Here is a 26,583-nt window from a genome sequence, read left to right as displayed (position 1 = left end):
CGAGTCGACCAACTCGACTTTTATGCACTCCTCATTATCAGTAGGAAATTTCATAGCATTGAACACATTGAAAGTCACATCTTGATCCAACACTCGCATTGTAAGCTCACCCTTCTGCACATCAATCAAGGTTCGGCCAGTTGCCAAGAAAGGCCTTCCCAAGATTATGGAAATTTTCTTATCCTCCTCGAAATCAAGAATGACGAAATCAGCAGGGAAGATGAGTTTATCCATCTTGACCAAGACACCCTCCACAATACCTCTTGGATATATAATAGAACGGTCGTCCAACTGCAAGTTCATGTAAGTTGGTTTGGGATCAGGTAAGCCCAATTGCTTGAAGATTGACAAGGGCATCAGATTGATGCTAGCTCCCAAGTCACATAAGCATCTGTCAAAAGACACTTTTCCAATAGTACATGGAATAGTGAAGCTTCCTGGATCTTTAAGCTTTGGAGGCAACTTCTGCTGCAGCACAGCACTGCATTCCTCCGTGAGAGCGACAGTCTCTAAATCATCTAGCTTCACCTTCCGAGAGAGAATACCTTTCATAAACTTTGCATAACTAGGCATCTGCTCGAGAGCCTCGGTGAAAGGTATGTGGATATGAAGTTTCTTGAACACCTCCAGAAACTTCTCAAATTGCTTGTCCAGCTTTTTCTTCTGCAGCCTCTTAGGAAAAGGCGGTGGAGGATAGATCTGTTTCTCCCCTGTATTACCCTCAGGCAGAGTGTGCTCAACAGTAGTCTTCCTTGGTTCCACTTCTTCATCCTGCTGCTCTACTTCTTTCTCAGCTCCAGCTTTTTCAGCCAACTCTTGAGTTTGCTCGGGATGAGCAACCCTTCCAGACCTCAAAGTGATTGCCTTTTCCTGCTCTTTAGCTTCCTTCTTCCCTGGCACTTCAATGTCACTAGGTAGTGTACCAGGTTGACAATTTAGCAAGGCATTGGCAATTTGCCCAATTTGATTTTCCAAGGTCTTAATAGAAACGGGTTGGCTCTTGCACATAAGCTTCAACTCCTCTAATTTAGATTTTTCATTAGCTTGCTGCAGCTGGAGTTGTTGTTTTGGTGCATACTACGGTTGCTGAAACCCAGGGGGGTTTTACTGCTTTGCTGGATACTGTTGATAAGGCCGTTGAACCGCATTCTGAGCATTACTCCAACTGAAATTAGGATGATTGCGGTTGTTAGGATGATAGGTGGCTGGCACAGGTTGCTGCGATCGCTGGAAGTTGCTCACGAACTGAGCTGATTCATTAGAAATTGCGCACTGATCAGTCTCATGGGCACAAACACAAAGTTCACAGACACTAGTAATTTGATTAACTCCATAATTAGCCAAAGTGTCCACCTTCATTGTTAAAGCCTTAAGTTGGGCAGCTATAGCAGTTGCTGCATCCAACTCCAGAATTCCTTCTACTTTTCCCTGAGTCAGTCTCTGGGAAGGATTCTGGTACTCATTAGCAGCCATCAGTTCAATAAATTCATAAGCTTCATCATAGATTTTAGCCCACAAGGCTCCTCCTGATGCTGCATCAAGCATGGGCCTAGAAGTAGGATCCAATCCATTGTAGAAATAGTTGAAAATCATCCAATCAGGCATGCCATGGTGTGGGCACTTTCTTAGCATCTCCTTATATCGATCCCAAGCCTCGCACAGAGATTCTCCAGTTTGATGCGCGAAATGGGTAAGAGCATTCCTGATTGCTGTAGTCTTCGCCATGGGAAAAAATTTAGTGAGAAACTTTTGAGCAAGATCTTCCCAAGTTGTGATAGACCCTGCCGGTAGAGAATGTAACCAGCACTTAGCTTTGTCCCTCAAAGAAAATGGGAAGAGTCGCAGCTTGATAGCATCTTCAGTCACACCATTGAACTTGAAATTGTCGCAGATCTCGATGAAATCCCTGATGTGCATATTGGGGTCTTCGATAGGAAAACCCCCAAACTGAACTGTGTTCTATATCATCTGGATTGTGCTTGACTTGATCTAAAAAGTGTTAGCCGCGATGGTTGGTCTAATGATGCTAGAATGAATGTCATTAATCTTAGGCTTAGAATAGTCCATCAAAGCCTTCAGATTTTTTGCTTGATCACCCATAGCTACTATAATTGGCTCTTCAACTTTCTCTTCTTCTTCTACCTTCTTTTCTTCCTCAGAAACTTCCCTACGAATTACCACAAGTTCTTCCTCAGCTTTATCCAGTGTTTTCTTACGAGTACGCGAACGCATATGCATACACCCTCGCTAGATCACCTGAAATAAAACAAGGAAACAAATAAGTAACAATGTCCAAGTCAATGAACTTTAATGACCACTGATCGAAAGCACATAAACTAGTAATTTACACTGTAGTCCCCGGCAGCGGCGCCAAAAACTTGTTAGTCGCTAAACACGCGCTAATATTACACGCAAGTATACGAGTTCACAAGTAGTATAAGATATAAGTCAGATTCGATCCCACAAAGACTGTATTGGTTAACTATCTAAATTACGCACCTAAGCAACAATGTATGGTTATTATTCAATACTAAGACAATAACAAAGTGAGGATATTTATAACTAAGGATTACGCTAACAATTATAACTAAGAGAATAAAATAGACTGGATTAATATATATGACAAACTTAGGATTCTAATTTCATTAAGTACTTTATTCAATAGTTTTATTATTCTCAACCTTAGCATGCAATGGTGATGACACTAATCAGATAACACGAAACTGATAAACACCAACTTTCATTGCGCGAGTACCATTCTACCAGACATCCACAAAAGAGATAGAAGCTGAATAGGCACCAATTATATTGAGACCCTATATGTCTATAGAATTTGACAACATATCGGTTTAAGCACAAGTTATCTATCTTGATTATATAGGGCAAGTAAAATGGGAAAAATTACCTACGAATCATGCATAACAATACATGAACCTATGCTAGCATGGCAATTTTTAAATCCTTAAAATCACTTTCGCTTCATTAAGAATTAACACGCTATCTTATAAGTTCGCGACGCTCAAAAGACGAATAAGCACAACCATAACTAGGATATCATACAATCACCACACACTAAGGCATCAAACAATTTAACTAAAGAAATCCATAAATAAATCCGCTAGAACCCCGCGATAACGATTAGCCCATAATTGAACTCATCGCCAATGTGGGTTCCAATGAAAACATGATATAGCAAACGTAGTCTTTATACGAATAAATAAACCAAAGTACACACAAGAATATAGGTTTAGGAAAACACAAAACAAGCATCCAAATTACAACTCAAAATAAAGATTCACAAGAATAAACTAGATTATCTTCGCCATTGTTGAATTGTGCCAAAAGGTCTTTTTTCGTCTTCTCCCTCCTTGATGTCTTAAAAACTCTGGATATCTAAATAATCTCTTTGAAAAATGACCTAAGTTATGTTTATATATTAGTCCATTCATTTCCAGGAGTCCATAATTCGAATTGCACAAGAATCAGGATTTTTAAATCCCGACCCAGTGCGGCCGCGCGCTTCACCAGCGCGGGGGCGCTGACTTTCTGTTCCCCCGGCGCACCGGCGCGCAATACCAACGTGGGCGCGCCTGCCTTCTGCCAAAACTTTATTTTTTTCTTCTTCTTTATTCCTTGCAGCTTCGAGTCAATCTTTCAAGCTTTTATTTCAACACATCCTAAACACCATATTAGCATCAAAACAATGCTAATTCACCTGATTCACAAAGTAAAGCCTGAAATGCAAAAACACTTGAAAACACTTTAAAACACAAATAACTTGAGTACAAATACACCAACTCAAAGCTTATTAGAGCATAAATAAGTGTCATAAATGCCACTTAACATCCTCATTTTTCCACTTTTTTACTTTACTATTTTCTCCATCCACTTTACTTATTCGTTACAGTTGCTGAGAGGATCGAAGAGGCTATCAAGCCTAAAGACCTGGAAACGACCAGGATGAAATGTGCTGGGAAGGTCTTCAAGGACCCACGCCTTGGGGATCGTTTCCCAGAGTTCCTTCTCCAGGCAAAGGAAGGAGGCGAGGAAGGCCCCAGCCAACCCTTGCGTACAAAACAAAAACCAGGGGCCTTCTTCCATCCTGCCTGGGGAATTCGGGGGAAGGACTCGATCGTTGGCAATACAAAATTTGCCAAGGAGTGGTCCATCCAGTCTATTTCCCCCGTAGACTATCATGATCTTGTCCTCCAACAGGACTTGGAGGCTAACGAGCTCTTCGGAGCTCAGGCCCTAGCGACGGTACATTTTTTTCTTCTTGTTATCCACAGTTTCTTATCATGGTTTTTCTTGTTTCTCACTTTTTCTTCATCTCTTGTAGGCGAATGTCCATTTTCAACGGGCGCTTCACCAAGCCAAGGCTTGGAAAGTTGGCCTAGAAGACACAAACAAGAAGCCGGTGGAGGCTAACCAGCGAATAGAGGCTCTTCAAGCCCAACTTGCCTCCTCAACTTCTGATCTTGAAACAGCCCGGGCTGAGATTGTTATCCTTAAGGATCAGAAGGACAAGGCCTTTGACGGCTGGATGGATACACAAGAATTCAAAGATTTAATGGTAGAGCATGATGCCCTCCTTCATCCAGTCAGCTATAAAGAAGGATGGAGCGCTGCTGTAGAGGCTATCCAGGACGAGTTTCCTGAGATTCTAGAATAATCTTCCTTCCCTTGCCCTGTGCAGGTCCCAGCACTTGGGTGCGTTGCTGACAAGCTTGCTGATCTAATTAAGGATGGCCCTTCAGCATCTCCGGTCAGAGCGCCATTAGGAAGCCAGGGCCAAGGCCAGAAAAGAAAGGAGCCTGAATCCAGCTCTGAAGAGGAGGAATCTTCTTCTGAGGAAGAGGCCGAGCCCATTATAAAGAAGGCCAGGGTGCAATAGCCTCCAAAACCAGCGTCCCCTAAGGCATCCAAGGCATCTTAGGGTAGTTCCGAGGAGACTTCTACGGAGACTTCCGAAGAAACTTCTGAGGGACCAACTCAGGAGACGTTTGAGGAGACTTCAGACAGCGGCTCTGAAGAATCTGAGCCTTCTAAGGCCTAACTTCTTTGTATTATGTATTTTTCTTTTCTTCAGACATTCTCAAGCTTTGTAATTGACTTTGGTTATTTTTACTCATTTTGCTTAGTTTTTCAATCGTCACCCAGCTTTCCGAGTTTGCAAACTCAAGTTTATAACATGGTTTTATCCTTTACAATATATCAATTTAGTAAGCTGGATCGAACTGAACGCTTTTCATTATAACTTGGTGCTTTTGACACCTTACACGAGATGGGTTCAACCCGGATAAAACTAAAACATGTATTTCATCAAACTTACAAAAACCCCAACCAAGCAAAGCTTCAAGGTGATTTTAAACCTACTTGTCATCTTGACAAGTGAGAATCATGCTCAACCTTTTTACACATAGTAAACCTTCAGGTTCTACGCGTGCCAGGTTCTTGGGACTTCAAAACCATCCATTGTCTCTAGCTTGTAGGTTCCTCTTCCTTGAACACTTTTGACCTTGTATGGTCCTTCCTAATTTGGGGCAAGTTTCCCTTTCTGGCCGACACCGAAAGCTTCCACCTTCCTCAGGACTAAGTCACCTTGCTTGAAGAACCTTTCCTTAACCCTTAGGTTGTAGTAGAACGAAGCCTTTTTCTAATATTCCACTATCTTTGCATGTGCTTCGTATCGTACTTTATCAATAAGATCCAGGGCTAATCTTTGCCCTTCTTCATTTTCCTCAGCATTGAAAACTTGAATTCTGGGAGACGAATATGATATATCTACAGGAACAACCGCTTCTTCCCCATATGTTAACATAAAGGGAGTTGCTCAAGTCATGACTCTACATGTAGTCCTATAGGCCCATAGAATCGGAAGTATTTCATCCACCCAGTTATTTCTTGACTTCTCGATCCCCTTCTTTAGTCCATCCAGGATTATTCGATTCGTCACTTCCACTTGTCCATTGGCTTGCGGGTGAGCCACAGAGGTAAATCGTAACTCGATTTAATTCTCCTCACAATACTTCTTGAATTCCTCATTGTTGAACTGTGTTCCATTATCCGTGACAAGGATGCGGGGAATTCCATACCAGCACATGATGTTTTCCCACAGGAATTGAGCAACTTGCTTAGTCATGATCTTGGCCAAAGGCTTGGCTTCAATCCATTTTGCAAAATAATCAATGGCTACAATCAGGAATTCCTTTGTGCCGTGGCCATGGGGAAAGGCCCCAGTATATCCATTCCCTACATGGCAAAGGGGATGGGAGAATTGATGGAGGTTAACATCTCGGGGGGTTGTCGAACGACAGGTGCATGCTTCTGACAGCGATCGCACTTCTTCACATACTCTTTGGCATCGGCCATCATCTCTGGCCAATAAAAGCCTAAACGGGTTATCTTATGAGCCAGTGCTCTGCCCCAAGTGCTGCCCATAAGTACATTCATGTACTTCTTCAAGAGTCAAGCGTGCCTCATCGGGCCTGAGACATCTTAAGTAAGGAACTTCGTAAGATCTTTTGTACAAAATCCCATCTATCAAGGAGTATCTCAGTGCTCAAATAGCCAACTTCCGTGCTTCAGCCACATCGTTTGGCAGCCAACCAGTTTGAATATGAGCCTTAATCGGATCTATCCATGACGTCCCCATCCCTATAGGAGCTAAAAGCTTAACATCAATGCTTCATGTCTTAAGAACACAGAAGTATATACTTCCTGAACTTTCCTCTATCTCAGATGAAGCGAACTTTGACAATGCATCTGCCTTAGAATTTTCCTCCCTTGGGATGTGCTCAACATGGCATTCATTGAATTGAGTCATCACAGCTCTTACTAGGAGGACATACTTAGCCATCGTATCATCCCTTGCCTCAAACTCTCCCTTCACCTGGGATATGACCAGCTTCGAGTCTCCATAGACCTTTAAGTTCTTGAATCTCAGTGTCCCTGCTAGGCCGAGGCTAGCTATCAGAGCTTCATATTCTGCCTCATTGTTTGTGGTTGAAAAGTCTAACTTCATAGCATATTCAATCAAGAACCCATCAGGGTTTTATAAAACTAACCCTGCTCCACTTGAATTTATTTTTGATGCTCCATCAAAATAGAGAACCCAATATTCCTTCTCTTTATCATCATTTTCTTTGTCTCCCTTATCAACTTCCTTGTCTTGAGGTGTGGTATCTCCCTGCCCCTTGACTTCTTGGTTGGGTATGGTATATTTCACCACGAAGTCAGCCAATGCCTGGGCTTTTATTGCCGTTCGCGGCTTATACTTGATGTCAAATTCTCCCAACTCTATTGCCCACTTGATCAGCCTCCCACTAGCCTTGGGACTATGTATAATGTTTCTCAGGGGCTGATTTGTTAGCACCTCAATTTGATGAGCCTGAAAGTAAGGACGTAACTTCCTTGAAGCCATTACCAATGCTAAAGAAAACTTCTCAATAGTTGAATAATTCACCTCAGCTCCATGCAAAATTTTGCTGACATAGTACACGAGTCTCTGGATTTTAAGTTCCTCCTTAACCAATACAGTACTCAAGGCATTCTCTGAAACGGCCAAGTACAAGTATAAAACTCCATTCAAAGCTGGCTTGGCCAACAATGGGGCATGGGCCATATATTTCTTTAATTTTTCGAATGCCTTCTGGCTTTCCTCACTTCATACAAAATCCTTAACCTTCTTTAAGGACTTGAAGAACGACAAGCACTTGTCCCCAGACTTGGAGATGAATCACCCCAATACAGCAACCCTTCCAGTGAGCTTTTGAACATCTTTGATAGTTTTTGGTGGCTCCATGTCCAGGATTGCCTTTATTTTATTGGGATTGGCCTCGATTCCTCTCTTGGAGACCATCAATCCCAAAAAAATTCCAGACCCTACTCCAAAAGCACACTTTGTAGGATTTAACATCATCTTGTGGTATCTCAGGACCTCAAAAGCTTCCCTCAAATGGGTTATATGGTCAGTCTTTACTAGACTCTTGACTAACATGTCATCGACATAAACTTCATGGTCTTGCCAATAAGATCCTTAAAAATTTTATTTACCAACCTTTGATAGGTGGCTCCTGCATTCTTGAGACCAAATGCTATAACAAGATAACAATAAACACCAAAGTCATTGATGAATGATACCTTTGGGATGTCATCCTTGTGCATCTTGATTTGATTATATCCACTAAATCCATCCATGAAGCTCAGCATCTCATGTCCAGCAGTAGCATCTATCAATGTATATATCCTTGGCAACGAGAAACAATCCTTTGGGCATGCATCATTCAGATCAGTGAAATCCACGCACATTCTCCATTTTCCATTTGCCTTCTTCACCATTACAGGGTTTTCTAACCATTCTGGAAACTGAATCTCTTTAATGAAATCAGCCTCTAAGAGCTTCTCTACTTCCTGTTTGATAGCATCTTGTCTCTCTAGAGCAAAGCTTCTTTTCTTTTATTTCACAGTCTTTTGATTCGGTTCCACATTCAGCTTATGAGTGATCGATTCTGGGTCTATGCCTGACATATCAGCTGCCGACCATGCAAACACATCGCTGTTTTCTTGCAAAAACTTCACCAACTTTCCTCTAAGGGGCTCCTCTAGTGTTGCTCCAACTAAAGTCACTTTCTCAGGATCCTCGGGAGCCAAAGGAATCGAAACCAAGTCTTTAGCTGGCTTCCCTTTTTCTCATCATTCTCTCGGATATCCAGATCTTCAATAGGCAGAACTTGCCCCCCAACTTCGTCTGCCCTCAGCGAGGCCACATAACAACTTCTTGCCATCTTTTGATCTCCTCTTTCTTCTCCAATCCCATTCCGGGTGAGAAACTTCATCACTGAATGGTAGGAGGAAGGGACTACCTTGAAGGCATGTATACCTGTTCTACCCATAACCGCGTTGTAAGTTGAACTAGCCTTCACCACCACAAAGTCCAACATCTGTGTTGTTTGCCTTGATTCTTGGCCTATGGTTGTTGGCAACTTGATTATCCCTTCCACGGGGCATTCCACTCCCGCAAATCCATAAATTGGCATATCGGTCGAGGTCAATTGAGAATCATTATAACCCATCCTTAAAAAGGTATCATGAAGCAAGATATCCACTGAAGCACCATTGTCTACAAGGACTCTCTTCACCGGGTTGTTCCCTATTATCGATGTTATGACTAGCGGGTCTTTATGAGGAAATTTCACACCTTCCAAGTCAGAATCGTCAAATGCTATTGTCACTCCTGTCCTGGCCCTCTTCGGGGCTTTCCCAACAATATGCATAACTTCTCTAGTATATGCTTTCCTTGAGTTCTTAGATAAACCAGCAGCAGTCGGTCCTCCAAAGATGGTATTTATCACAGGCCCTCGGGGTCGCAGTCCTCCAGAGATTGCATTTATCACCGGTCCCCTTGGCTGGGGATTTTTCCCCTGATCGTCTTGGTCCCTCCTACGATCATCAAACTTCCTTCTTCCATTGTTATTCCTATCTCCTCCATTTCCAGTGTATTTACCCAACCTTCCTTTTCGAATAAGAAACTTTATTTCATCTTTCAATTATCTACACTCATCGGTGTCATGACCAGCATCCTTGTGAAATCTGCAATATTTGCTCTTATCTAGCTTGGTAGGATCAGCCTTCAGGGGTTTAGGCCAACGAATATCTCTATATTTCTCAATTTACATCAAGATATGGCTTCTAGGAGCGTTCAACTTAGCATATTCAGTGAACTTTTGCCCAGGTCCTCCCTTCTTCGGGGTTGAATCAGGGTTTTGCTCAATTCTAGGATACTTGTCCTTAGCGATATATTCTAGATCAGTTTTCCGCTTCTTGCCTCCACGGGGCTCGTTACTTATTACTGTCTTCCTCATGCTCTCCTCCACTTTGATGTACTTCCCCGCCCTATCTTGGAGTTGTAACATGCTTTCAGGAGGGTGCTTGGCCAAGGACATCTTCAAGAACTCATCCCTAGTTCCCTGTTGCAGGGATATCATAGCTACCTTATCATCAAGATCTGGGACCTTCAAGGCTTCCTTGGTGAAACGATTTAGATAGTCTCTCAAGGACTCTTTCGCTCCCTACACAATGCTCATGAGGGATGCTGAACTTTTCTCATGCACTCTTCCGCTGATGAATTACTTAATAAAAGCCTGACTTAATTCTCTGAAGGACCCAATAGAGTTCGGGGGCAAACGACTATACCATCTTTGAGCTATTCCCGACAGGGTTTGAGGGAAAGCCCGACACTTAATAGCTTCATTCATGGGCTGCAACAACAGTGCATTAGAGAATGTCCTGATATGATTGGCGGGATCTCCAATGCCATCATAAGCTTTAATAGTGGACATCTTGAACTTCCTTGAGATATGGGCATTCATTATCTCTTCAGTGAATGGTGGAGTAGGATCATCTGGATCTCCAAGGGGGAGAAGATTGCTTGGATCCGCTCTTGGGACAACAGCCCTTCTTTGTGACGGACCATCCGGGTCTATGATTGGAGGAGGATTTCTCCCTTAGGTGGTATTGGGGGTCAGGGGGCCTGGTGCGCCTCCAAGTCACGCTTCAGCCTTTGAATCTTAGCCTCATGAGCCCTGATTCTCTCCTGAACTTCTTGGGGATTCATCCCTCGGGTGCTCCTGGGACGTTGGTTACCATCAGGCATCAGCTATTTTCCATCACGTCTCCTTTTTGGGGCCACTTCATCATCCGAAGATTCGGAGTCTCTCTCAGTATAAGGACCAGAAAATTCCCGATCCTCCGGGATAGGAGCCAAACCTTGTATGTAGGGGGTGTTTGCCCCCGTGCCTTACTCCGTCTAGCATGTCCACTTCCTCCCAACTCGGGGTAAAAGGGCATCCCATAAGGGGGGTTAGTGGTCATAATAGTTGAATACTCATACCCAACGGGTCGAGAATTCACAGGTGTATGTAGCTATTGAAGTTGGGGATTCGTCCCTTGAGGAGCCGGGGGAATCGTCCCTTGAGGTTGAGGTTCAGTTGCCCCTACCTGGGCTTCTCCTTGGGTGGCGCCATAGGTTGAATGCGGAGGTACCTCCACGGTTGATGAAATTGTTTGGGTTGTCCCCGCTGGTGTTCCTCCTTCTAGGGCGCTGCTTCCTCTCCGTGTTCTCGCCATGGCTGTTGTTGTGCTTTCCCACAGACGGCGCCAAATATTATGGATAAAAACTTAGGGTGTATTAACTACTGTATTTATTACTAAGGTTCGGGAGCTCAAGGCCTTTAATGGCTGCTCTCGTGTTTCGTAGCTTAACTCTTCCTTTACGAGATGCCTACGTATCTCTGTGAATTAGAGAATCAAGTCAAAAAATGTAGTTCTGATTTATGGGGTGAGGCCCCCTGTATAGATATTGGTAGTCCTAGGATTGGACTAGATCTAGCAGACTTGGTGGGCAAGTTCTCAGAATTGGAATGGACTTTGGAGTCCTAGGAAGTAGAAAACTGATTCCTTATCTTATTAGGTCCCTTGGAGGCCAATCTACAAGGATTTATATCCCCACTAGGATTCATCTTAACAACTGTTTTATCCTTTATTAATTAATTTCGTAATTAATTAATATTCAGGATTTTGGGCCCTTTCTAATTGGGCTTTGTTATTGGACTGTATCTGGTGTAATTAACTTTAACTCCAATTATATTCATGGGCTACTTTTGGATCCCTGTCAAGGGTCTTGGGCCTCTTCTAATGTTAATATGATTACTGCGATATTATTTACGCAATCAGAGTTTATTTTATTACCTATCAATAGCAGTTGATGAAATTAAGGCCCCATTTGTTTACAGATGAACCAGCCAAAATGAACTGAATGAGTTAGTATATTCCTATTCAGACTATTTGATTGAATTTTCATTCATCTTGACGACACCATTGACCATTTTATCTGGACGAATATTGAACTGGTCATGGTAAAATAATTCCTGAATCATTCACTTTAACACATCACTCTGTCTTCGCCCAATTATTTTAAGTTATACAATTAACTTCTATTAGAGACTAATTTTATTATTGATATACTTCAATAATTTAACTTTTATTATATTTAACGGTGACTTCTAACATAAATTTTATTTAAAAATTTCATTTAACTAATCTAAAATTTAATTCTTTCGATTACCATTACAACTAGACCTGGCAAAATGGGCCTGGATCTGAAAAATCAAACCGAAATCTATGGATCTGAGATCTGAATTATATAAATCGATAATTATCTGAAACCAAACTAAACCAATCCGAAAATAACCCGAACCGAAAATTTAACCGAAAATGATCCGAAATACTAGATCCGATTATAAATTGGAACCGAACAAACTCGATTCATATAATATCTGAACCGAACATGATCCGAAATAAACAAAATTCATACTTAAATATATCTTATATTCATGATAATTTAATTATTTAATCATAAATTAATATAAAAGTACATTATATTATATTAAAAGTACTACATTTAATAAAAAGATATTTTTCTAAGTCTCACAACATGAAAAAATAAATAAGTTATGATCCAAAATATCTGAAGCGAATTTAATCCGAACCGAATTTTGTCCGATTTTTATCCGATTTTCATCCGCTTTTAATTCGAATTAGTCCCGAACCGAATCACATCCGATCCGATCTAAATGACCTCCAGTTATATCATAATCCGAAAGTAGAACCGATCTGAAATAGATCCGATCCGAAACCGATCCGGTTATCTGATTTTTCAGGTCCAATTACAACTATTTGTAATCTAAATTAATACATAATATAATAAAATTATGAAGTACACTAATAAAATATTATAAAATTTAATAGTTTTATCGTTCAGAGAAATTTAATATTAATTAACAAATAATATCATTTATTCAGCATTCAGATTAATCACTAGTTCAAAATTTGAATAATTCAGAAATTAGTGTTCAGATTTAATAAATGATCCTTACTCTCATAAATTAACAATTCAGAAATATTATTCATCCAAAAATATTAACCGTTCAAAATAATTTATTCAGATTTGTCAAATGAACCCTAAGTTGTTTTTATAGACAATGAAATCAAATTTATTTCAAATGCAAAACAAATTTCATTTTTGACACAAAAAGGATGATTTAAATCTTAGCAAAACTTAGAGCTTAGAAACTTGAAACTTCAACTATAAAAATTTATTATACTTGAAATAAAATAAAAAGCACTCTCCTATTCATTTCATCATTTATACCCTCTCTTTCCTGATCTCGAAGGCATCACAAAGCCTCTCTTTCCAAATCTCAAAAGTGGTAATATTTTAAATTATATTTTATTTGCAGAACATATATGGATTATAAGGATTCCAAAAAAATAGTGAACTCCATAAAATAAAATTATTTATATATATAGTTAAATTCTATCCACGCTACATTTTTATTGGAGACTTGAGACCACTTATATTCTATGGTAAGTGGCATTTTATACCACTTAGAACGTCTTATAATAGCTTAAATTGGTATCTTGAAATCAAGTATTTTGTGTAGTTGATGCGTTTTTCTAGTGTTTGTGCATTTCAGGGTATTAGTCGCATTTCGGGGGAGAATTCATCAATAATAAGCCTTGGCATGTGTTTAGCATTGTAAGTGGGAAGAGAGGAGCAGATTGCAGCGAAGAAACGGAGTAAACAGATCATTTTTCCAGAAAGGATCTGAGCGCCCGCTCAGCTATGCTGAGCGGTCGTGCAAGAAGCTGAGCGCCCGCTCAGCTATGCTGAGTGGCCGCGCAGGGTCGTGAATTCAGAATAAATATTTTAGACTCCTATTTCTGTTTGGCTTCCAACTTCTGAGTAATCTGGGTTTTATGAGACTCCTATATAAGTAGATTTCAGAGACGTTTCACAAAAGGTTTGGATCGTTATATTAATCAAGGAGCGAAGGCGATAAGGAAGAAGACCATTTTAGCACACCGCAACGAAGAGGAAGCATACTTTCTTGTGATTCTTTATTTCGTTGTAACGTTGGATGCTAGTTTTCTTTGCTTTGAACCTATTTACTCTTGTGGCGTACTCTTGTTTAATATAATTAGTTTAGTTATTATTCTCTTGTGTTTATTTATCATATTTTCATATGAACCCATGATGACGATGAGTGCTATTATGGGCTAATCGTGATCATGGGGTCGTAACGGATTTACTATAGAATTCTTTAGTTAGTTGTTTAATACCTTAGTGTGTGATGATTGTATGATATCTAGTATTGGTTGTGCGAATTCATCTTATGTGCGTCGCGAACATATAAGATTGGGTGTTAATCTCTTATGAAGCGACGGTGGATCTTAAGATTTAGAACTTGCCATGATAGCATAGGTTCATGTAAGATTTTGCATGATTAGTGGGTAACTCTAACCGTTTTATTCGCCCTGTGTAATCAAAAGGAATAACTTGTTCTTAAATCGTTATGTTGTCAATTTCTGTAGACATATAGGGACTCAACATAATTGATGCCTATTCAACTTATATCTTAATTATGGATGTTTGGTAGAACGGTATTAGTACAATGAAAGTTGGCTTTTATCAGTTTCGTGTTATTCGATTAATATCATCACTGTTGCATGCTAAGGGTAATAACAATGACTATTGAAGGAAGTAGTAATAAAGTTGTGATCTCATGAGTATTTTAATATTGTTAATTTAAGTGTTAATTAAGTGCTTAATTCTAGTAGTTAATTGTAGTTAATAATTAGTTAATCAAATCTAAGTGTTATTGTCTTAACATTGAGAAGTAATCATACATTGGTGAGTGAGTTTAATTGAACATAATTAGTTTGAGTCTCTGTGGGAACGAACTAGAAAGTATTCTATATTACTTGCGAACGCGTATACTTGCGTGTATTATTAGCGTGTGATTCCGCCCTAACAAGTTTTTGGCACCGCTGCCGGGGACTCGGCGTATTTGTTTAGTTTATGTACTTACCATCATTGGTCATTAGGACTCAGTGATTAAGACGTGTGTACTTATTGTTTCCGGTTGTGTTTCAGGTACTTTAGCGAGCATTTATGCAAACTCGTTCTCGTACTCGCAATAGGACTTTAGATATAGCTGAGGAGACAGACGAAGTTCTTGATATTTCGGAGAAAATAGATCTTGAAAATTCGGATTCAGGAAGTGAGCAGAAAGAGCCAGTAATCATGGGTGATCGTATTGTTTCGGCAGATGCTTGACAGGTTGGCTGGTCATGAGTATTATTGTCTTCTGGATGGCTACTCAGGGTATAATCAGATTTGTATTACACCAGAGGATCAAGAAAAGACTACCTTCACTTGTCCATTTGGCACGTTTGCTTTTCGCAGAGTTTCATTTAGGTTATGTGGCGCACCGACCACTTTTCAAAGATGTATGATGGCTATATTCTCTGACATGATTGGACATAATGTCGAGGTGTTCATGGACGACTTCTCCATCTTTGGACATTCGTATGATGAATGTTTGAATAATCTTTGCTAATTTGGTTCTAAATCGGGAAAAATGTCATTTTATGGTGCGTGAAGGCATTATTCTTGGGCATAAGGTCTCTAGCAAGGGTCTTGAGGTGGACAAAGCCAAGGTGGGAGTCATTGAAAATCTTCCACCACCTATTTCTGTTAAAGGAATCCGTAGTGTTCTTGGTCATGCGGGTTTTCATCAGTGTTTCATCAAGGACTTTTCGAAGATATCTAAGCCGCTGTGCAACTTGCTTGAGAAGGATGTGCCTTTCAAATTTGATGATGAATGTTTGACGGCATTTGAGACTCTTAAAAAGAGTTTGATCACTGCACCAGTTATTACAGCACCTGATTGGACAGAGCCTTTTGAGATGATGTGTGATATGAGTGATTATGCGGTGGGCGCAGTTCTTGGGCAGCGCAAAAATAATCTCTTTCATGTGGTCTACTATGCTAACAAGACCTTAAATGGGGCCCAAATGAACTACACCACTACTGAGAAGGAGCTCTTGGCTATAGTCTTCGGTTTTAAAAAATTTCGATCTTATCTGCTTGAGACAAAAGTAACAGTATTCACTGATCATGCGGCCATTCGTTATTTGGTTTCCAAGAAGGATTCGAAGCCGAGACTCATTCGTTGGGTGCTCTTGCTACAGGAATTTGAGTTAGAGATGAAGGATCGAAAAGGTACTGAGAATCAAGTAGCTGACCATCTCTCTAGATTGGAGAATCCCGAGTCTACTTCACATGATAAGACATTGATCAACGAATCTTTTCCGGATGAGCAGTTGTTCGCAGTTCAGGAGGAAGAGCCATAGTTCGCAGATATGGTGAATTATCTTGTCAGCAATATAATGCCTCCTAATTTGACCACAGCTCAAAAGAAGAAGTTTCTACATGAGGTGAAGTGGTGTATGTGGGATGAACCATATTTGTTTAGACAGGGAGCTGACCAGATCATCAGGAGATGTATCCCATTCTGTGAGATGGAGGGGATATTACGAGACTGCCACTCCACAGTTTATGGTGGACACTATGGTGGTGAGAAGACGGCAGCTCGTATTCTGCAAGCAGGTTTTTTCTGGCCTACTTTGTTTAAGGATGCTCATCAGTTTGTTTTAAGGTATGATCGTTGCCAAAGAGTGGGAAATCTTACGAGAAAGGATGAGATGCCGTTAAATGTTATGCTTGAAGTCGAGATCTTTGTTGTTTGGGGAATCGATTTCATGGGGCCTTTTGTATCGTCCTGCAATAATCAGTACATCTTGCTGGCAGTCGATTATGTCTCAAAATGGGTAGAAGTCAAAGCTCTACCAACAAATGATGCAAAGGCAGTGTTGAATTTTCTTCATAAGCAGATATTCACAAGGTTTGAAACACCACGAGTAATCATAAGTGATGAAGGGTCGCATTTCTGCAACCGTAAGTTCACTTCTATGATGCAGCTCTACAATGTGAATCATCGAGTTGCTACTGCCTACCATCCGCAAATAAATGGTCAAGCGGAAGTTTCTAACAGAGAGATCAAGGGCATCTTAGAGAAGGTTGTTTGTCCGTCAAGGAAGGATTGGTCTTTAAAGCTCGATGAAGTTGTTTGGGCTTACAGAATAGCATACAAAACTCCACTTGGTATATCCCCGTTTCAACTGGTGTATGGTAAGGGATGTCATTTACCTGCGGAGCTTGAGCATAAGGCCTATTGGGCATTGAAGAAGTTGAACCTGGATCTAGATGCAGCTGGAAAGAAGCGAATGCTTCAGCTTAATGAACTTGATGAATTTCGACTCCAAGCGTACGAGAACAACAAAATGTACAAGGAAAAGGTGAAAAGGTGGCACGATAGGAAGCTACATCCCAAGTTATTCGTTTCGGGGCAACAAGTTCTCTTATTCAACTCTCGTCTCCGACTTTTTCCTGGGAAGTTGAAATCAAGGTGGTCTGGACATTTTATTGTCAAAACTGTGTTTTCACATGGAGCGGTGGAGATTTTTGAGAATGATCTGGACCAAGCATTCAAGGTTAATGGTCAGCGTTTGAAGCACTACTATGGAGACACGGCAAACCGGGAAGTGGTTAGTGTCGTTTTATTGTCAACTTGAGGAAAGGTACGCAACGTCAAGCTAATGACGAAAAAGAAGCGCTTCGTGGGAGGCAACCCATGATTTGTTGCTACAGGAACTCTTAGAAGTTAATAACCTATCCAAAACCATAAAAAAATCAGAAAAAAGGAGCCTGGAAAAAAAAATTCCAGAAACCCCTGAGCGCCCGCTCAGCTATGCTGAGCGACTGCTCAGCAAGCTGAGCGCCCTCTGCTGAGCGACCGCTCAGGGGCCGACTGGGAGAAATTTTTTATGTTCAATAAAAAACCAAAAAAATCAGAAAAATAAAAACACAAAATACAGCCCATAAACCCACGACCTATTTCCCCATTATCCCATAATTTAAACCCTTAAACCCACTCCTAATCAAATTCTACCCTAATCCATACCCTATATATACATACACCTATCCCATATATCTCCCATACACTTTCAACACTTCAACTCTCTCCCGAACACAAAAACACAAATCTCAAGCACTTTTACTCAGTTTCAATGGCACCCAAGAGAGCAAGGACTATCGATAGCAGCAGCACTGTCCCTATTGCTGATTCCTCGAGGGGTACTGTTGCGAGGCCTCGTTTGAATGATAGGGCTGCTGAGGAGGAGTACACTAGGCTACTGGGGAAGCCAATTTTGAAGGAGAGGGGATTCTTACCATCGGGGAGGGATGGTGAGTTGTTACCTATGATTGCTGAGAAGGGGTGGATAACTTTTTGTGAGTCACCTGAAGCAGTGCCGATGAGTGTGGTTCGCGAGTTCTATGTGAACGCAAAGGCCGAGAAGAATGGGTATTCTGTGGTCCGGGGGATGACGGTGGATTATCACCCTGCGGCGATTCGCCATGTGATTGGGCAGAGACAGATGAAGCCCGCGGAGGAGAACTGGAACGAGAAGACTGCTGAGGATTTTGACTTGGATTTGATTTGTGCTACTCTCTATAGGCCGGGCATAGTATGGACCTTCAAGACTGGAACTAATGAGTATCGTCACTTTCCGGCGATCGCGATGAACAGGTATGCCCGTGCATGGAATGCGTTTATATGTGCTAATATTTTGCCTTCTTCGCATGCAAATGAGGTCACAGTTGAGAGAGCACAGTTGTTGTGGGGAATTTTGAATGAGGAGTACTATGTGGACCTTGGTGAGTTCATCTACCAGGGAATTCTGAAGTTTTTGAGGGGAGCTAAGTACATGACCATCCCTTATGCATCTACGGTTACCAAGCTTTTCCGAGCGGTAGGTGTTCAGTGGCCGTCTCATGAGCAGTTGTAGTTGTCGGCCGCTTCTATTGACTCCGGGACTCTGAATGCGATGCAAGAGTGGACCGGTGGTGAGCCTGAGGAGCATGGGTTGGGTTATCGTCTTCCAGGAGGGCGTTCAGCACGAGGTGCTACCATGGCAAGGCCAAGGCATGATGAGGCTAGTTCTTCTAGAGCTCAGGAGGGTGCTGGGATGGCTGTTGCCCAGTATAGAAGGCTGTCACGGAGGATGGATGCTATGTACGAGACGCATAATAGGTTTGCTCAGGAGCTCACCCTTGCACTAGGGACCGCTTTTCGAGGCCTTGGAGCTGACATCCAGTGGCCATTTTTTGGTGAGGACTCTGCATATCTGCCTCCTGATACACCACCCTCTGAGGGTGATGATGATGATGATCTCTCCGAGTAGGTATACCCTATGTTTCTTTCTACTACCTTCATTGGGGACCGTGAAGATTTTAAGTTTGGGGGTGGTAGTTAAGGAATATTTTGTGTGTGTGTCATATAGTTGCATATTCATGATAGTTTAGTTCATATAATTGCATAATTTTTGCCATATAGTTTTTTTTATTTATTTATAGCTTTATTTGTTTATCATGTCATGTAGCTCATGCATATGCCATGATCCCTTTTGCGCTGATTTACCAATTGATTTGTGATGTCGATGCGAGTGTAGTGATAACGTTAAAGTGATGTTGAGTCGTGTAGGTTGATATGCATGCTAGAAACACTTGTATTTTCACTAAGTCTTAGAGAATGCTTAAGGACTAGATGGTTGTTATGGTCTGATTGTTTTCGAGGTTAATATATTTATTATGCTTAAAATTTTATAATAGGATTTTAGTGATAAAGGCATGAAAAGAAAAAAATAAAGTAAAAAAAGGAATTCGTTGCTAATTGTGGCTAGGCGTCAAATGGCTAGTAGCCGGCTTGTATGTTTATGCGAGTAGTCTAAGGTTGAGCAAGATGGAGCGAAACGCACTTGCTCAGAAATTTAAAAAAAAAAGAGAGAAAGAAAAAAAAAGAGAAAAAATAAAATAAAAATAAAATAAAAATAAAATAAAAATAAAATACAAAAATAAAAATAAAGAGTTAATGCATAATTGATCACGAGTGGGCTCTTTGGTATTCGAGTTATTAAGTTCTTAGGGGACTTTGTGCCTAGTGACCTAAGGCTTTTATAGTATGGGATCCGCTAACCTAACGCTCGCTACATGGATGTCATTATATAAGTCTTTTATGGACCTCGCTCATTGCACGGTCAAATAAGCATTGTTGTTATAAATAAAAAGCATGATTCCGTAATAAGCTCCAGGATTCTTGTAGTATTATAAGTCACTTTGTGCCTAGAATTTTTATTCTTTGTATAATCATGTGATTGCCTTGATGATAGTTGAGTCATGATAATTGATCTAGTTCCGAAGCATGTCTGTTAAGCATCTGCACACACCAGGTTTCTGGTTGTATGTTAGTTTGCATGATTTGATTGATCTTTAGTCACCGAATTGCATTTGTTGAGATGTCGTAAGTTGGATGGTTTGGTCGTAGTAAGGGGGATCGTTGCATTTCATATAGGTTGCATTCATGCATGTTTTTATTTTGTTTTTGAGTCTGTGACGCTTGAGGACAAGCATCGATTTAAGTTTGGGGGTGTGATAAGTGGCATTTTATACCACTTAGAATGTCTTATAATAGCTTAAATTGGTGTCTTGAAATCAAGTATTTTGTGTAGTTGATGTATTTTTCTAGTGTTGGTGCATTTCAGGGTATTAGTTGCATTTCAGGGTATTAGTTGCATTTCAGGGGAGAATTCATCAATAATAAGCCTTGGCATGTGTTTAGCATTGTAAGTGGGAAGAGAGTAGCAGATTGCAGTGAAGAAACAGAGCAAACAGATCATTTTTCCAGAAAGGGTCTGAGCGCCCGCTCAGCTATGCTGAGCGGTCGCGCAGGAAGCTGAGCGCCCGCTCAGCTATGCTGAGCGGCCGCGCAGGGTCGTGAATTCAGAATAAATATTTTAGACTCATATTTCTGTTTGGCTTCCAACTTCTGAGTAATCTGGGTTTTATGGGACTCCTATATAAGTAGATTTCAGAGACGTTTCACAAAAAGTTTGGATCGTTGTATTAATCAAGGAGCGAAGGCGATAAGGAAGAAGACCGTTTTAGCACACCGCAACGAAGAGGAAGCATACTTTCTTGTGATTCTTTATTTTGTTGTAATGTTGGATGCTAGTTTTCTTTTCTTTGAACCTATTTACTCTTGTGATGTACTCTGGTTTAATATAATTAGTTTAGTTATTATTCTCTTGTGTTTATTTATCATGTTTTCATAAGAACCCATGATGAAGATGAGTGCTATTATGGGCTAATCGTGATCATGGGGTCGTAACGGATTTACTATGGAATTATTTAGTTAGTTGTTTAATACCTTAGTGTGTGATGATTGTATGATATCTACTATTGGTTGTGTGAATTCGTCTTATGTGCGTCGCGAACATATAAGATAGGGTGTTAATCTCTTGTGAAGCGACGGTGGATCTTGAGATTTAGAACTTGCCATGCTAGCATAGGTTCATGTAAGATTTTGCATGATTAGTGGGTAACTCTAACCGTTTTATTCGCCCTTTGTAATCAAAAGGAATAACTTGTTCTTAAATCGTTATGTTGTCAATTTATGTAGACATATAGGGACTCAACATAATTGATGCCTATTCAACTTATATCTTAATTGTGGATGTTTGGTAGAATGGTATTAGTACAATGAAAGTTGGCTTTTATCAGTTTCGTGTTATTCGATTAATATCATCACTGTTGCATGCTAAGGGTAATAACAATGACTATTGAAGGAAGTAGTAATGAAGTTGTGATCTCATGAGTGTTTTAATATTGTTAATTTAAGTGTTAATTAAGTGCTTAATTCTAGTAGTTAATTATAGTTAATAATTAGTTAATCAAATCTAAGTGTTATTGTCTTAACATTGAGAAGTAATCATACATTGGTGAGTGAGTTTAATTGAACATAATTAGTCTGAGTCTCTGTAGGAACGAACTAGAAAGTATTCTATATTACTTACGAACGCGTATACTTGCATGTATTATTAGAGTGTGATTCCGCCCTAACATTCTACAAGTAAAATCTTACATAAAAACATTACAGAACTTATTAATTTTTGAATCATGTTCTGCAAAATCATTATTTTATTTAAAATCTTGAATATCATATATGTACTACATGTAGAAAATTACAAAATATTTTATTTTACGAAACATGTCTAGTTTGCAGAATATTAGTTCAGCTTGCAAAACATATAAATTTTACTTATTAAACTTAAAGGATCTTCAATAATTTTAATAAATTAGTGATATTTGTTGAACATATTTCACAAAATAATACATTTTATAGTATTTTGATTACAGAATATAGGTGATCTCCGAGGTCTCCGATCAAATATTGGTCTCTATACGTGGTTCACAAAACCACCTTTCACAAATGAACCTCCATACGTACGTGGTTCAAGCTTCACTTCCTAAATTAAGGAGTGCAGATTTAAAACCGACTTTCGACTTTCATACATGGCTTTATATGGCAGAATTACTTTCTTATTTCAAAGTTACCCTATATTAATCCGAAGAAGGATAAAGGGCAACAAATATTTGGCCAAGTTCTTTTCTAACTTACACGAGTCTTAAAAGTATTTTGTTACTATTGTTCATCAACATTATATTTCAATTCTTCTTCTTTTATTAGATATAATTTTATGATTTTTTTTTTTGTAATTTTGCACATATTAGGAATATTTTTATAATAAATTATTTCATTGTCTAAACTTCCAGAAAAGGAAATAATATGTGTTTTTTATCCTTACACCCTGATGCTTTTCAATTCCTGATTAAAAGAAAGTATCGTAGGAAAAGGAGCCCATGATAGATACTTTGGAATAGCGTAATAGAAAGAATGAGTGTCTCACTATCAAGGCTGGTCGGAGGCAAAAAGATTTTATACCGGTGGGTAGCACGGACAAGATATTAATACTAATTAAGTTTTCGAGTTAATGCTCATGGACCGACCAAGTCTAACTGACAATGACATGGTCATTGTTTGGACAGGTTCTTTACATTGGAAAGCCATATCCATACACCCATTTTCACTTATTTTTTATAAATAACTAAATATTAATTCACTAGCATATGCCTTTAGTAAACTAATAATCCATTTTTTTTTGTATTTCATGTTTATTTTCTCAAAATATGTAAAGATAAAAAAATTTCTATACAAATAAATACATAAAATATTAATGAACATTTCCAGCATGAGTTAGGAAAATGATAGTACATCAAAAGATATACAAAAAATCAAAATTTGAAAAATTTATTCCGATTAGATCTGGAAAAAAGTTCGGCCGAGTCAAATAGAAATCTAAGATACTAATCAGGTCAATCCTGGATTCCAATATACATTAAGCCCTGGAGCTATGAGTACAAATCAAAGAAAATTCATAAATTTGTCTCTAGGTAAATCAAGGAAACCACAATAATAAATTCATATATACTCATACGTCCAGAAAATCCGTATAAGGGATTGTGAGACAAAGGATAAAACACAATACAATAGACCCAAATACAGTCCTGAAAAGCCCGAGATTAATGAGTTCATATCCATTGAGGATCGTGTGACTCTGATTGGCGGCAGACCCAGAATGTAGTGACACCAGAGCACTAATGACATCTCATCATATCAGGATATTTCCTCCGACCATTCGATTGTGAGTACGAGAAATATTCCATAATCATGAATTGCATGCTCCAACCCATACCTAGCACACGCCAGCCACGTTTCGGCACGAGTGACAAAGGGCTCCTGGACATATGTCCCATCATGGGCGTTCAGGTGCCCTGACTTCATAAACTTCTAACCATTAAGATCCAAGATACATACCGTAAATGCTAATTGAAAAGTACTTATAAAAGGCTATCAAAAAAGTGTTTTAGAGGTTATATCTTTTACACACCTACACACTATACACACACCATATTTATATTTATTATTTAGGTAATTTCTATTTTACCCTTTCTCTTAAAAATTTTATCTCATTAGTATGTTGGAGGTACCCCGAGAACGCTATCCCCGTTTTATTTTGCAGGAACCCAACCTCTAATTGAGTTATCCCATTCTTACATCGTAGAATATGAGAAGGTGAGGGTACCGGAAAAAACTGAATTTACCAAATATATGTGAATGAGCATGATAATCGTGAATTCCTTTTTATATGTATTTATGTTTTTTTGACCGGATCGTATGTATATATGTTGGTTATTTGGGTTTATAGAACAGAAAATAAAACATCGGATAGGAGGATCATGTTGGCTTCTGTGGATATCTAGAGTGACTGATAACTCTGTTTCTTCCTGGGTCTTCTCCTCTCTCACGTAAGCTCGAGCTCAATCCACGTGGCAAATGATGTGTGGTTAAGCTGTGATGTAGGGGACTCTGCAAAACAGAACCGGAGGGGGGGTTGTGTCCCCGCGGCAACTCTGGTGTGAGAGTAAGATGGAGTTTCTTGAAGAAGAAGAAGAGGGAAGAAGCAGCTATTTAAAATATGTATGTATAGTAGTATGTGTACAAGTGTGTAGCAGCCAATATTTTCTAACCCCTAAAGCCCTATTCTTGGGGCCTTTTATAGGCTTCAGATTTAATGTTTTTAGGAGTTTGTACCTCTTCATCTTATCCCTTGATCATTCTTGGTTGGTGAGTGATTGGATGGCTCAGATGGCTAGTGAGCCCCGACTGTCCTTTTGCCACTAGGCTGTTCTCAGATTCATACACATGGACGGCTGGGATGTAGTTATTCCATTTCTGGTAACATGAGACAATTGACATTTCTGTCATTTCACGTCCGGGGACCATCCTGGTTTGGGACTTGGGTAATCTCTACTTGGCCTTCTATATCATTTTAGTTGAGCCTGATTATTTATGGCCTACGAGTGACTAATGTATACGCTATACTATATGCTAGGATAATAATGGATCGGATTAAAAACAATAATATTATCCAAACAACTCCTAATTCTCTTGCATCAAAAATTTTTAAATTAAGCAAGGTATTATCCAAGCGACTCTTTTTCTAAATGTTGCTATTTTAGGTTCCAACCTAAGTTTTATCTAAATAATTATATCCTTGTAAGTAAGCCTTTGTTGAATGCTGAACTAATTCGTAGAATTGGCCTGGGAAATGAAACAAATAAATAGAGTTTTCATGGTTGCCTGATCCTAACTAGACGTTTTTGTTCAAACTGAGACACCTTTCCAACTTCGAAAGGCAAATGCAGCATCTTTAATGATGGTATTGTTTTATTGTTTTCCAACAATACCAAATTTATAATCAATTGGAGCAGGGTTTCGTAATGTTTATCCTTTTTTCAACAAAAAACTCTAAACACATTTATAATCTACTAGTAAAGTGTCTGTTTGCAACAAATAGTTCGACATGAATCTAATTGTGGTAGTTATATCATAGCGGGGTCATATATTCATATTATGGCATCTAAATCTTAAATTACTATACATATATTGTTGCAGTAATAGTCTGTTCTAAACTCATGTAATGAGTTTGTTTTGGAAGAAAATTACCATCAAGTACAATATGTTCTTTTATCAAATTTTTCTTTGTTATAGCTATGGCAGGTCTCAACACGTGTTACCTCAAGGACTCTGCAAAACAGAACCGGAGGGGGGGTTGTGTCCCCGCGGCAACTCTGGTGTGAGAATAAGATGGGGTTTCTTGAAGAAGAAGAAGAGGGAAGAAGCAACTACTTAAAATATGTATGTATAGTAGTATGTGTAAAAGTGTGTAGCAGCCAATATTTTCTAACCCCTAAAACCCTATTCTTGGGGCCTTTTATAGGCTTCAGATTTAATGTTTTTAGGAGTTTGTACCTCTTCATCTTATCCCTTGATCATTCTTGGTTGGTGAGTGATTGGATGGCTCAGATGGCTAGTGAGCCCCGACTGTCCTTTTGCCACTAGGCTGTTCTCAGATTCATACACATGGACGGCTGGGATGTAGTTATTCCATTTCTGGTAACATGGGACAGTTGACATTTCTGTCATTTCACGTCTGGGGACCATCCTGCTTTGGGACTTGGGTAATCTCTAGTTGGCCTTCTATATCATTTTAGTTGAGCCTGATTATTTATGGCCTACGAGTGACTAATGTATACGCTATACTATATGCTAGAATAATAATGGATCGGATTAAAAACAATAATATTATCCAAACAACTCCTAATTCTCTTGCATCAAAAATTTTTAAATTAAGCAAGGTATTATCCAAGCGACTCTTTTTCTAAATGTTGCTATTTTAGGTTCCAACCCAAGTTTTATCTAAATAATTATATCCTTGTAAGTAAGCCTTTGTTGAATGCTGAACTAATTCGTAGAATTGGCGTGGGAAATGAAACAAATAAATAGAGTTTTCATGGTTGCCTGATCCTAACTAGACGTTTTTGTTCAAACTGAGACACCTTTCCAACTTCGAAAGGCAAATGCAGCATCTTTAATGATGGTATTGTTTTATTGTTTTCCAACAATACCAAATTTATAATCAATTGGAGCAGGGTTTCGTAATGTTTATCCTTTTTTCAACAAAAAACTCTAAACACATTTATAATCAACTAGTAAAGTGTCTGTTTGCAACAAATAGTTCGACATGAATCTAATTGTGGTAGTTATATCATAGCGGGGTCATATATTCATATTATGGCATCTAAATCTTAAATTATTA

At 39.4% G+C, this 26,583-nt stretch overlaps 1 non-coding gene across 1 annotated transcript; it reads left to right on the top strand.

Annotated features, from left to right (window-relative positions):
• Nucleotides 1-1,603: 1,603 nt before the first annotated feature.
• LOC141694708 (small nucleolar RNA R71) lies at nucleotides 1,604-1,710 on the top strand. Its single transcript, XR_012563993.1, has one exon. It is a non-coding gene; the product is annotated as a small nucleolar RNA R71 (small nucleolar RNA).
• Nucleotides 1,711-26,583: the final 24,873 nt, after the last annotated feature.

The sequence above is a fragment of the Apium graveolens genome, chromosome 10 (assembly GCF_009905375.1).
Source record: "Apium graveolens cultivar Ventura chromosome 10, ASM990537v1, whole genome shotgun sequence".
NCBI lineage: Eukaryota > Viridiplantae > Streptophyta > Magnoliopsida > Apiales > Apiaceae > Apium > Apium graveolens.
The sequence above is the reverse complement of the archived record's forward strand: the minus strand, read 5'-3'. Positions and strand labels throughout refer to the sequence as shown.